The sequence below is a fragment of the Hesperophylax consimilis genome, chromosome 17 (genome assembly GCF_061612785.1).
Source record: "Hesperophylax consimilis isolate HC1 chromosome 17, BYU_Hcon_1.0, whole genome shotgun sequence".
Taxonomy (NCBI): domain Eukaryota; kingdom Metazoa; phylum Arthropoda; class Insecta; order Trichoptera; family Limnephilidae; genus Hesperophylax; species Hesperophylax consimilis.
In genome coordinates, this window is record NC_142852.1 from 9,408,470 (window position 1) to 9,422,240 (window position 13,771).

At 36.5% G+C, this 13,771-nt stretch overlaps 1 pseudogene; it reads right to left on the reverse strand.

Annotated features, from left to right (window-relative positions):
• LOC149415941 (lysosomal alpha-mannosidase-like) overlaps nucleotides 1-13,771 on the reverse strand; it is an 86,008-nt pseudogene that overhangs the window by 43,046 nt on the left and 29,191 nt on the right.

The window sequence follows — 13,771 nt, forward strand, 5'->3', positions numbered from 1 at the left end:
TCACTCATTATTAGTACTTATTGACATCTGAACTCTGAGGAAATGTGTTCCCGAATGAAGTCACTCATTATCAGTACTTACTGACATCTGAACCCTGATGAAATGTGTTCCCGAATGAAGTCACTCATTATTAGTACTTACTGACATCTGAACTCTGAGGAAATATGTTCCCGAATGAAGTCACTCATTATTAGTACTTACTGACATCTGAACTCTGAGGAAATGTGTTCCCGAATGAAGTCACTCATTATTAGTACTTACTGACATCTGAACCCTGAGGAAATGTATTCCCGAATGAAGTCACTCATTATTAGTACTTACTGACATCTGAACCCTGAGGAAATGTGTTCCCGATTGAAGTCACTCATTATTAAGACTTACTGACATCCTTACCCTGAGGAAATGTGTTCCCGAATGAAGTCACTCATTATTAGTACTTACTGACATCTGAACCCTGAGGAAATGTATTCCCGAATGAAGTCACTCATTATTAAGACTTACTGACATCCTTAACCTGAGGAAATGTGTTCCCGAATGAAGTCACTCATTATTAGTACTTACTGACATCTGAACCCTGAGGAAATGTATTCCCGAATGAAGTCACTCATTATTAGTACTTACTGACATCTGAACCCTGAGGAAATGTGTTCCCGATTGAAGTCACTCATTATTAAGACTTACTGACATCCTTACCCTGAGGAAATGTGTTCCCGAATGAAGTCACTCATTATTAGTACTTACTGACATCTGAACCCTGAGGAAATGTATTCCCGAATGAAGTCACTCATTATTAAGACTTACTGACATCCTTAACCTGAGGAAATGTGTTCCCGAATGAAGTCACTCATTATTAGTACTTACTGACATCTGAACCCTGAGGAAATGTATTCCCGAATGAAGTCACTCATTATTAGTACTTACTGACATCTGAACCCTGAGGAAATGTGTTCCCGATTGAAGTCACTCATTATTAAGACTTACTGACATCCTTACCCTGAGGAAATGTGTTCCCGAATGAAGTCACTCATTATTAGTACTAACTGACATCTGAACCCTGAGGAAATGTATTCCCGAATGAAGTCACTCATTATTAGTACTTACTGACATCTGAACCCTGAGGAAATGTATTCCCGAATGAAGTCACTCATTATTAGTACTTACTGACATCTGAACCCTGAGGAAATGTGTTCCCGATTGAAGTCACTCATTATTAAGACTTACTGACATCCTTACCCTGAGGAAATGTGTTCCCGAATGAAGTCACTCATTATTAGTACTTACTGACATCTGAACCCTGAGGAAATGTATTCCCGAATGAAGTCACTCATTATTAGTACTTACTGACATCTGAACCCTGAGGAAATGTATTCCCGAATGAAATCACTCATTATTAGTACTTACTGACATCTGAACCCTGAGGAAATGTGTTCCCGATTGAAGTCACTCATTATTAAGACTTACTGACATCCTTACCCTGAGGAAATGTGTTCCCGAATGAAGTCACTCATTATTAGTACTTACTGACATCTGAACCCTGAGGAAATGTTTTCCCGAATGAAGTCACTCATTATTAGTACTTACTGACATCTGAACCCTGAGGAAATGTATTCCCGATTGAAGTCACTCATTATTAAGACTTACTGACATCCTTACCCTGAGGAAATGTGTTCCCGAATGAAGTCACTCATTATTAGTACTTACTGACATCTGAACCCTGAGGAAATGTATTCCCGAATGAAGTCACTCATTATTAGTACTTACTGACATCTGAACCCTGAGGAAATGTGTTCCCGATTGAAGTCACTCATTATTAAGACTTACTGACATCCTTACCCTGAGGAAATGTGTTCCCGAATGAAGTCACTCATTATTAGTACTTACTGACATCTGAACCCTGAAGAAATGTATTCCCGAATGAAGTCACAAATTATTAGTACTTACTGACATCTGAACCCTGAGGAAATGTGTTCCCGATTGAAGTCACTCATTATTAAGACTTACTGACATCCTTACCCTGAGGAAATGTGTTCCCGAATGAAGTCACTCTTTATTAGTACTTACTGACATCTGAACCCTGAGGAAATGTATTCCCGAATGAAGTCACTCATTATTAAGACTTACTGACATCCTTACCCTGAGGAAATGTGTTCCCGAATGAAGTCACTCATTATTAGTACTTACTGACATCTGAACCCTGAGGAAATGTATTCCCGAATGAAGTCACTCATTATTAGTACTTACTGACATCTGAACCCTGAGGAAATGTGTTCCCGATTGAATTCACTCATTATTAAGACTTACTGACATCCTTACCCTGAGGAAATGTGTTCCCGAATGAAGTCACTCATTATTAGTACTTACTGACATCTGAACCCTGAGGAAATGTATTCCCGAATGAAGTCACTCATTTTTAGTACTTACTGACATCTGAACCCTGAGGAAATGTGTTCCCGATTGAAGTCACTCATTATTAAGACTTACTGACATCCTTACCCTGAGGAAATGTGTTCCCGAATGAAGTCACTCATTATTAGTACTTACTGACATCTGAACCCTGAGGAAATGTATTCCCGAATGAAGTCACTCATTATTAGTACTTACTGACATCTGAACCCTGAGGAAATGTATTCCCGAATGAAGTCACTCATTATTAGTACTTACTGACATCTGAACCCTGAGGAAATGTATTCCCGAATGAAATCACTCATTAATGGTACCCACTGACATCTGAACCCTGAGGAAATATGTTCCCGAATGAAGTCACTCATTATTAGTACCCACTCACATCTGAACCCTGAGGAAATGTATTCCCGAATAAAATCACTCATTAATGGTACCCATTGACATCTGAACCCTGAGGAAATATGTTCCCGAATGAAGTCACTCATTAATGGTACCCACTGACATCTGAACCCTGAAGAAATGTGTTCCAGAATGATGTCACTCATTATTAGTACTTACTGACATCTGAACCCTGAGGAAATGTGTTCCCGAATGAAGTGACTCATTATTAGTACTTACTGACATTTGAACTCTGAGGAAATGTGTTCCCGAATGAAGTCACTCATTATTAGTACCCACTGACATCTGAACCCTGAGGAAATGTATTCCCGAATGAAATCACTCATTAATGGTACCCACTGACATCTGAACCCTGAGGAAATATGTTCCCGAATGAAGTCACTCATTAATGGTACCCACTGACATCTGAACCCTGAGGAAATATGTTCCCCAATGAAGTCACTCATTAATGGTACCCACTGACATCTGAACCCTGAGGAAATATGTTCCCGAATGAAGTCACTCATTAATGGTACCCACTGACATCTAAACCCTGAGGAAATATGTTCCCGAATGAAGTCACTCATTAATGGTCCTTACTAACATCTGAACTCTGAGGAAATGTGTTCCCGAATGAAGTCAGTCATTATTAGTACTTACTGACATCTGAACCCTGAGGAAATGTGTTCCCGAATGAAGTCACTCATTATTAGTACTTACTGACATCTGAACTCTGAGGAAATATGTTCCCGAATGAAGTCACTCATTATTAGTACTTACTGACATCTGAACCCTGAGGAAATGTATTCTCGAATGAAGTCACTCATTATTAGTACTTACTGACATCTGAACCCTGAGGAAATGTGTTCCCGAATGAAGTCACTCATTATTTGTTTTTACTGACATCTGAACCCTGAGGAAATGTGTTCCCGAATGAAGTCACTCATTATTAGTACTAACTGACATCTGAACCCTGAGGAAATGTGTTCCCGAATGAAGTCACTCACTATAAGTACTTACTGACATCTGAACTCTGAGGAAATGTGTTCCCGAATGAAGTCACTCATTATTAGTACTTACTGACATCTGAACCCTGAGGAAATGTGTTCCCGAATGAAGTCACTCATTATTAGTACCCACTGACATCTGAACCCTGAGGAAATATGTTCCCGAATGAAGTCACTCATTAATGGTACCCACTTACATCTGAACCCTGAGGAAATATGTTCCCGAATGAAGTCACTCATTATTAGTACCTACTGACATTTTAACCCTGAGGAAATGTATTTCCTAATGATATCACTCATTATTAGTACTTACTGACTTCTGAACCCTGAGTAAATGTGTTCCCGAATGAAGTCACTCATTAATGGTACCCACTGACATCTGAACCCTGAGGAAATATGTTCCCGAATGAAGTCACTCATTAATGGTACTTACTAACATCTGAACTCTGAGGAAATGTGTTCCCGAATGAAGTCACTCATTATTAGTACTTACTGACATCTGAACTCTGAGGAAATGTGTTCCCGAATGAAGTCACTCATTATTAGTACTTATTGACATCTGAACTCTGAGGAAATGTGTTCCCGAATGAAGTCACTCATTATCAGTACTTACTGACATCTGAACCCTGATGAAATGTGTTCCCGAATGAAGTCACTCATTATTAGTACTTACTGACATCTGAACTCTGAGGAAATATGTTCCCGAATGAAGTCACTCATTATTAGTACTTACTGACATCTGAACTCTGAGGAAATGTGTTCCCGAATGAAGTCACTCATTATTAGTACTTACTGACATCTGAACCCTGAGGAAATGTGTTCCCGAATGAAGTCACTCATTATTAGTACTTACTGACATCTGAACCCTGAGGAAATGTGTTCCCGAATGAAGTCACTCATTATTAGTACTTACTGACATCTGAACCCTGAGGAAATGTGTTCCCGAATGAAGTCACTCACTATAAGTACTTACTGACATCTGAACTCTGAGGAAATGTGTTCCCGAATGAAGTCACTCATTATTAGAACTTACTGACATCTGAACCCTGAGGAAATGTGTTCCCGAATGAAGTCACTCATTATTAGTACCCACTGACATCTGAACCCTGTGGAAATATGTTCCCGAATGAAGTCACTCATTATTAGTACCTACTGACATTTGAACCCTGAGGAAATGTATTTCCTAATGATATCACTCATTATTAGTACTTACTGACTTCTGAACCCTGAGTAAATGTGTTCCCGAATGAATTCATTCATTATTAGTACTTACTGACATCTGAACCCTGAGGAAATGTGTTCCCGAATGATGTCACTCATTATTAGTACTTACTGACATCTGAACCCTGAGGAAATGTGTTCCCGAATGAAGTCACTCATTATTAGTACCTACTGACATCTGAACCCTGAGGAAATGTGTTCCCGAATGAAGTCACTCATTATTAGTACTTACTGACATCTGAACCCTGAGGAAATGTGTTCCCGAATGAAGTCACTCATTATTAGTACTTACTGACATCTGAACTCTGATGAAATGTGTTCCCGAATGAAGTCACTCATTATTAGTACTTACTGACATCTGAACCCTGAGGAAATGTATTCCCGAATGAAGTCACTCATTTTTAGTACTTACTGACATCTGAACCCTGAGGAAATGTGTTCCCGAATGAAGTCACTCATTATTAGTACTTACTGACATCTGAACCCTGAGGAAATGTGTTCCCGAATGAAGTCACTCACTATAAGTACTTACTGACATCTGAACTCTGAGGAAATGTGTTCCCGAATGAAGTCACTCATTATTAGTACTTACTGACATCTGAACCCTGAGGAAATGTGTTCCCGATTGAAGTCACTCCTTATTAGTACTTATTGACATCTGAACCCTAAAGAAATGTATTCCAAATGAAGTCACTCATAATGAGTACCTTCTGACATCCTTACTCTGAGGAAATGTATAAAATATAAAATAAATTGAATATAAGTACATTTTTATTTATGAAAATGCTTAAAAATTACAATTAAAAAATTCAATTTAATTACAGGTCAACATTAGTAGTGTAGTTGATTCTTGAGACTGAAGAGACAACCGACAGAAGTATAATGGGCGTGTTAGTGTGCCCGAACAATATCAATTTTCGCTTACTTCTGTCAAAGTTCTTGCCTGAGCAGATATTTAATTGTATTGTATAAGCTTAAATTTATTGACATGCCTATAATAAGTACATTATTTTATTAAGGCGATTTACTACGTCGTGTAATATTTTAAATTGAGCCGCGATCAATAACAACCCTTACGTAGATGGCGATATGGTTTAAATTCCCGCTTAACACCATCCGCCTGTTTTGATTTATGCAAGAAAAAAACATGGCCAAAAAGTGCCTTTTATTTTATTTTGTGGATGTTCAGGCATAAATATTAAATTTTTTTTAGATTATTTTATTAACAACTTAATTTGCCACATTATACAATAAAATCATAACCGAAAATGGGTTCGTAAGTAGGAGATTTTTAACTTTAAAGCAGTTTTCATAGGCCTTTACATTATTTTTTTCTGGGCTTATAAAAAGACTTATCTAAAAAATACTCGATAATTTCAAAGGCCAAGATGTATTCTACTCGCAGTATTTAATTAAAGCATCTGAAACATTTGTAGGCGACCAAATTTTCAAACCAAAAACACATGATTTTGCATTACTACGTATGGCATCGCCTTAACCTTTTTAAATACATGTATGATTTCATTGACCTGCCTTTATGTATAATTTCATTGACATGTCTATTTGTATAATTTCACTGACCTGATTAAAAATATGTTTAATGTCACTGATCTGTCTTCATATAAAATTCAATTGACCTGTCTATATGTATAATTTCATTTACCTGTCCTTAAGTATAAATTTATTGACACACCTAAAATAAGTGTATTATTTCATTAACCTGTTTAAATACATGTATAATTTCATTGACCTGTCTTTATGAGTAATTGCGTTGACCTGTCTATTTGCATAATTTCACTTTTTAAAAATATGTATAATGTCACTGAACTATATTCACAAAAAATTGAATAAAAATTGATTTGTCTTTGTGTATAATTTGATTGACCGGTATAAGGAGTAGGAGTCAAAAGCAAGCTCGATTTTCGCTTAAATTGATGAAAAAATTTCTAATATCCGAATTCTTTTTTGTAAAAATAATCTTTTTTTTCCTCTCTGAGGCCTAGGAGTTAGAAGGCGTTATATTATTTGGCGAAATCAGTTTTTTTATTCGTTTAACTTAACAGTTAATACAAAGGTCTTAATCTGCATAGGGTTCAAAGTTACTTCAAAATCTTCCAATTTTCCATTTTCTTTAGTTCTAGAAACGAAATTATAATTAGGTTTATCTATTTGAGGTACAGAATTGTTCTCATTCCAGGTAACTTTGACGTCACTAACCCCTTGAGTATCCCAGGTCAATTTTTTGTCCTCAATCTTCTGAGATCCCTGGGTCAATGTGTTGTCCTGCTCGAGAAAGACATTTCCCGCTAGTGTAGTCTCGCTGACCGTTAGGACTTCGAAGTCCTTGAATATTTCAGCGATGTTGACCTTAACGGGCTTGGACAGGTCTGCTGAATCATCGGTCTTTTGTAAGAAGTGTTCCAAACGTAATAGAATTGTGTTTTCCTTCCAAGGTTCCACAGTCATGAGGTGAACGTTTGCGGGCAATTCTGCTTTAAGGCCGGAGAACTAGAAAAAGGACAAAAAGACATAAATACACTGAGGAAATAAAGAGAGAAAAAATGAAGTATATTATGACGTGGAAGATAATGGTGGAAAAAGTCAGAAACAGACAAAAGACAATGGTAGAATAAAACGGGAACGTTCGAGAAAGACTTGGCAAAAATTTTTTATTCGGGCCATGTCAAGAGCCGGAATAAAACGAGGGGGAAGAATGAATGTCGTTAATAGTGTTAGTCCAGACAGATTTGTGTGGTGTTCTTTCTTCTCTGCCTACCTCTGCAGAATAGCAGCGCGATGGTTAATTAGCTAGATAGTTATTTACAATTATTGGTTTTGTTTTAATTTCAGAAAAACAAACAATTCACGAAACAATCAGAAGAATGTGCGAATCACTTAATCAGAATCAAAACCTAAAGGATTCTGACTTATTTTTTGATACACGCACTACTTTGAGTGGAAAAATGAAGACTGTTTTCCTACAAAGTTCAAAGTTAACAACTTAGACATACTTCGTTCAAATATATTTTGTTTAAATTTCTGTTTAACATTGTTTATCTATTTATAAATATTTTGGTTTTACCCTCTAAATTTTTTCAAAAATAATTTTTAAATTCTTATAAGGATATTGCGCATTTCTTTCATGTCTCTTTTTTTTAAATAATATTCTTATGTAAATATTTTTCCCCTATTTATAAGTCAAAATATTTGTATATGTTTTTAACTGCTGTTTAAGTCAATTCGTGAGAAATAGTTTGGATGCAGGTGAATTCTCTAATTGATATTTTGTATATTCTTGTCAATTGATATCTGTATCTGTTTTTTCTCCTAAATAAAAAAAACCTTTAAAATTTTTGACGAAATACAAAAAAGTTCGCTTCTGTAAAAGCAGTACAAAAATACCATCTATCTTCAATATGGTCATAAATATGTATTTGTTTAATTCACTTAACTAGCTATGCTTAAGTCTTACGTGTAAGTCACTAATAATTCTCTGTTCTTAGTTGCTAGATATAAGGCTTAGTTATAAATCACCAGTAATAAATCTTAGCTGCAGGTTATTAGTCATAAGTCTATAAGTGATAAGTTAAATAAATCAAGTTATAAACCGGTCGTGGGGCAATTTCTTCATGAAAACGGGGTTAGATATATATAATCGAATAATTATTCAATAAACAAATAAAGTTTATGTAGCCAACAAACATAAATATGTTATACACTGAGCGCATAGACAACCAGAAATTGGTAATGTACCTCGTTTCTAGCTGTCTGCCATTGAGCAAAGGTGAAGTTATCAGCGGGGGAGAACAAGGTCACAGGTTCCAGTTGTTTAGCCAAGATTAGTTGCCTTCTGTGAACAAGGCCTGCGAACAAAAATATACATCGAATTCTGTGAAAACGATTAAAAAAGGCCCCATACTAAAAGTTATCAATGAAACACTTTTGCTGTCGTTTATATTTAAATTTATCTCTTGGCCCAATGGTTGTGGCGCCAAGTGGAGTGTATAAAATTTAAAAATTATATCAATCTCAGGGGTCAGATAAGAGCCTAAAAATTTCCTCTGTGTGACCAAAGAATTTGTAATAACTCCGCAACGAAAAGAGTAACATTAGTTATTCGTGCGTCGTCGTGTAGATCTTGAGGTGCTCTGAAAAGTGAACTGAGCAGAAATTTAAATTTTGAACAGTAATGAACGAAAGACGTCTTAATGCAAACAAGCAACGGTAGTGTGTGAATTTATCACTATTTGTACTGACTACCTGGAGAATTGGCCATAAATTTGTCAAATAAAAATTTTGTGTTCACAAATAATGCACCCAATTAGATGTCTTAGCATAAAATAAATTTAAATCTATTAAGGAATAAACAGTATAATAAAATGAATGCAATATCTTGCAAGATTATCATTGACACAAGACTAATAACGGGGATTAACGCTAGGATCACATTTTGATTAATTCCAATGAATTCTTGACTATAATATCTTTTTCAGACCGATACCGATGGAGGTAAATTATTTATATTTAAGATTAATAAAATGAGTACCTAAACATTTTAAATATTGTACGTAAAACGGTTTTGAAAAGTTGATTAAATAAATCTGAGGTTTTAGTAAAACGTATATGAGAGTTAATTTAAAAGATAAATTTTCTAGACTTTCTAGTACAAATTTGACTGAAGGTCAGTACGCTGATGCCGTGCGTCACGACAAGTGTCGACTAATCATCGATAATGTTGGTAAAAAATCACACATCTTGATTTATGTTGATGTCAACTGTCAAATATATACGATTTCCGGCCGTGATAGCAAGTGTCGACTAATCACCGATAATATTGATTAAAACTTTTAACTTTTTGACAAATTTCTGGCGTTCATGCTACCTCGACTAATCACTGACAATATTGATACAAAAACCTTTATGTTGTTGACAACTTTGAGACGTTCATGCTATTTAGACTAGTGTTGGAGGCCAATAATAGAAATCGTAATACTAATCTACTTTAAAACGGTCGTGTTATACCTTTATCTTGGATGCCTCCGATGTGAAGATAGTGTGTTCCTAGTGCCACCAGGCCCTTTCCTCCGTCCATCTCGTTTAATGCTTCATCTACTCCGAAACCATCATCACGAAGAAGTCGCCTGTGGACCTGCAAACATATCATCATTAGACCAATCGTCGTGAAATTGATGGGAAACTGATTTAAAGTAAATCTTAATGATTGAATACGATTAAAATCGATTGAAACTAATTGAAGGGAGGAAACAGAACGAAACTGATTGAAACTTATGGAAACTAATCGAAGGAAAGAAACTGATTGAAATTGATTGATAACTAATTTAGATTATTTAGACTGATTGACACATAATAAGACTGAACGAGAGTAAATGAGATGGACAGAGATTGACCGAGACTGACTGATACTGAATAAGATTGAGCGAGACTGAATGGGACTGATCGAGACTGAATCAGACTGGTTTATATTAATTAAGATTAATTGAGACTGACTGCGATTGACTGAATTAAATTGTTTCAAATGCAAGCAAAATGCTGACCATAAGTTCTATCTCTCCATCCTTGAGGGATGATCCTCCCTGTGACCTATCAGTGAGCACAGAGAGGTCCAGATCTGTCTTGGAGTCGTGAATTGCAATCACAGATGTCACTGGGTAGTAGTTTCCTGCAAATTAACAAAAGAAATCATTTGTTTCAATAGAAAGTCACCAAAAAAGATTGTAAAATGAAATAAATAGTGTCCATAAAAGGTATTCCAGAATTAAATTTCAATTTCGATGTGTATTCCTCCTGTTGCACGGCAGACCTCTAAGCTATAGTCGACCTCCCTCCTGGATATCTAGTACGGTTGATCGATAAAACCCTTTATCAATGTCATGCAGACTAAATCCGTCGTCTATTTTGCGAACTCGGTCACCATATGATTCCGACTGTCAGTAGATAAAAGCCGCCGTTCTTAGTGAGGCCTCCAAGGTGATGTCCATAAGATAAAAAAGTCTATAGCAGTTACATCAGGGTTTTAGGTGGCCGCAAAATAGGATAATTCCAACCAGTCCAATGGTCAGGGATTCTGTTGTTGACAACTTGTCGCACGTTGGGGCTGTAATGAGGCAATGCTCAGTTCTGGTGTTGTGCGGACACCTAGAAGCCTTAAATCAATTGTGGATAACAGTGTCACTAAGTTTCCTATAATGGTATTGTCAATGACGTTACAATATATTTATAGACGCGCTGTAGAAATCTCAAAGTGGCAATCCATCAATGAAATGGCCCCACACTACATCTCTGAACTATGCGTCCCAGAAAACACTGGTCTGAGGCAGTCGACTCTTGAGATCAGCAACATCATCAGCTGTAGGCAGACTGATGGAACCTAAGCGCAAGACAAATACTAAGTTTGGTGATCGCGCTTTCGGAGTATCTGGGCCGAAGACTTGGAATAAACTCCTTCCAGAACTAAAATCTATAACAAGTCCAACAGAATTCAGGTCTAAACTAAAAACATAACGGGTTCGAGTCCCGTTGGCGTCATGTATCTTTTATCAAGAGATTTTTCAATGTGGATGAGTGTTTCAGGCGAATAATTATTGCTTGTAAAATAATTGTCACCCTTTGTGCTATGCATAAAAAATCTTGTCTTTAAAACATTAGTTTACCAAAAAATAATAATTAATATTTGACAAGTTCAAGTATTTCACCTAAAAATGTAGACAATTTGTCTCGACGCCATCTAGTGAGAGAGTTAGCACTTACAATGCCTTTCTCATATAAAATAAAGTTGGTTGTTTTCAGGTGAAAAATGAAACAAGCAGTAATTGTTGAATGAAACACTAGTATATATTGAATAATTTCGCGGGTAAGAGATAAGCCGCCATAGCTCAGTGGTCAGAGCTGTCGACCGGAAATCGAAGGAACACGGGTTCGAGTCCCGTTGGCGTCATGTATCTTTTATCAGGAGATTTTTCAATGTGGATGAGTGTTTCAGGCGAATAATTATTGATTGTAAAATAATCAAAAACATACCTTTTTAAGCTGTCATGCACTTAAATTAAATATACCTTTCCTGATAAAAATTCCAACTTTATCAAATTTTCTAACTATGTACAAAATCCTGTATCTAAATTTCGTTAATAAACAATAAGTTAATGTTAATTAAGTGTTAATCTCAAGTGACCTACCAGGTAAGTATGGTACTGTATAGTTTCTCCATGTATAGTTAGTAGATCATTGTAGTGTAATATGCGTTTGTACAGCGCCTTTGAGGTGATTTTGCACATAAACGGCGCTATATAAATCATCCAAATATTATTATTATTATTAAGTAAAAAGTACGTCAATTGTAATACATTCAAGTTTGTAGTACTAAACTGTTAAGCGTAAGGTTGTGTTCCTTAAAAAAGTTTCAAAATACCCTCCTGTGTGATGAAGTCTTTTAATTACTCTGCAAACATCAGTCAAAGCCAAGAAATAACAAATAATAAGAAATAAGCCTGTCTAGAGTAGAGTAGCTTGTAACCGCCAAATTACGAAATCAGTGCAACTAAACTTCACAGATTATACTAGTATAATTAATCTTTTTATTTTTATCTTTGCGGTAAAACAAAGTGCAAATCAGCAGTAATATCTAGTATCAACAAGAATCGGCGCCATTTTCAAATTTGTGGCTCTATTATGGCACGGCGTTGACTTGATCATTTGACACCTCAAAATCCAGTGTGTCAATCTCAAGGTCAGTACTACCTAAGGTAGTATTCGTCGCAACTTTTTAGCCGCCTGGACCTATCGTCTATTTCTTTAATGACTATCTTTGGATTACCCGAATAGCTAAACTGATTCCATGCTATTTATTTTGCCCTAAACTCATTTATTTGCAAGTTGGGAGCGGCGCCGTGCGTTGTGCAGTTTAGTCTGGACGTGACCTATAAAGGTGGTAGATGACTTACCAGCTACGGGTTCTCGTTCGATCGTCACATTCCACGTTGGCCTTTTATTTCTGACTCTCTTCAATAACTGCCGCCCGTTTGAGTCAGTATAGAAAGTTGCAGCTGTTTCGATATCTGTGGAGAATCGAGAGATAACTTCTTTGCCTATATGGTCACTGCAAAAACACCAAACAGTCCATATTAGATCATTAACAATATTATCTTTTAAACAAAGTAAAATCATTGTGGAAAGACAAAGGAATGAAAACAAATAAAAATCTGTCAGAAGAATCGAAGCTAGCAGTCCATGATGGAGTGCTGATACAAACCCTGATGTATGGCAGTGCGGTATGTCACTGGCAGAGGAAGTTTAAAAGTAGACCGACAGTTATAAGTAAGGATCTTAGATGACTAGATGACTGGATGACTGGATAAAAAGATGGCCAAATGACTATATGATTTGACGACTGTACGACTAGCTAACTCGATGACTAGAATCACACAACTGGATGAATGGATGAATAAATGGCTAGATGACTAGATAACATGACGACTGGACTACTGGAAGACTTGATGACTACATGAATAGATAACCGTATGAATTGATGATTAGATGACTAGACAACGGGACGACTGGAAAACTCGATGGTTAGATGATTAGACGACTGGATGACGAGTTGACTAGATTGGAAGTTACTCACTCTACGGGGATGGGCCCCACCACCCACTGGAACTCCACGTGATCGCTGTCCTTGTAGATCCTGATGGTTTGAGAAGCCCAGTCTGAGAACCTCTGGTTTAGCTCCTCAACCAATTTCCCCTAAA